Source organism: Myotis davidii, unplaced genomic scaffold, assembly GCF_000327345.1.
Source record: "Myotis davidii unplaced genomic scaffold, ASM32734v1 scaffold638, whole genome shotgun sequence".
NCBI classification, from domain to species: domain Eukaryota; kingdom Metazoa; phylum Chordata; class Mammalia; order Chiroptera; family Vespertilionidae; genus Myotis; species Myotis davidii.
Window position 1 is genome coordinate 215050 of NW_006289391.1, and position 909 is coordinate 215958.

General features: G+C 53.0%; 1 protein-coding gene across 1 annotated transcript in view; it reads right to left on the reverse strand.

Moving 5' to 3' along the window:
* Positions 1 to 909, reverse strand: part of SPNS3 (spinster homolog 3 (Drosophila)) — a 44390-nt gene that overhangs the window by 31556 nt on the left and 11925 nt on the right. The gene's annotated exons all lie outside the window — the stretch shown is intronic.

The window sequence follows — 909 nt, forward strand, 5'->3', positions numbered from 1 at the left end:
GAGAACATACATGTCTGTCTCTTTAAGCTACCAAGTTGGCGGTAACTTGTTACACCAGCCCCAGGACACTCACAGAAACTCCCATGTCAGTCTCTCACACAGGTTCTATGACGGGGCTGAGACAGAAGGGGCTGACGCTGAGAAAAGGGGAAGTAAGCTGCCCAGGGAATGCACAGCCAGTTAATGCTCAAGGTGGAACCAAGTACTGCTTTTCCCCACTTTTTCAAGCTGTTGGGGGCTGTGAGAACTCAGTCTTTGCCTCCAGGGAGATAACAAGCTCCAAGACAAACATGGCAGCTTCGTTGGATGCAGCCATTGATTCACTCACAGGTGCTTTCCCTGAGCACCCACGGGGGTGAGTGCCAGGAAGCTGCTCCCAGCTAAGTGGAGAGACGTTCAGGTCAATTAACAGTAACAGGCAGTCTCCAGAGGCAACAGGAGACTCTAAGTGGAGCTTAAGAGCACCAGCTTTGGAGTCAGATGGGTTTGAATCCTGGCTGTTCCCTGTTAGTGGTGTGACCTCGGACAAGTCACTTACCCTCTCCGATCTTCCAACGCCCCATTTGACATACAGGAATAATAGGGTGAATTATTATAAAACCTCAGATGGTTTTTCATGTGGAATGCACAGCTTAGGGCCTGAAGTAAAGTGAAAGCCTAAGAAGTAACAATGAGAGAAGGGGAGGGAGCTATGGGCAGAGGGCGTAGCTTGAGCAAAGGCACCAACAAGTGAGAGGGCATGGGCCAGCCTGGCAATGACGGGGAGCTCTCCCTCTGGACGTCTGGGAGTGAGGAAGAGGCAAGAGAGGGGGCCAGCAGAGAGCTGGTGTCACTAAAGCCTCAGGGAGCACAGAGCTCAAGGAAGAGCTCCGAGCCCTCAGGACTCTGAAGGGCCCGGGGGCGGGGGGG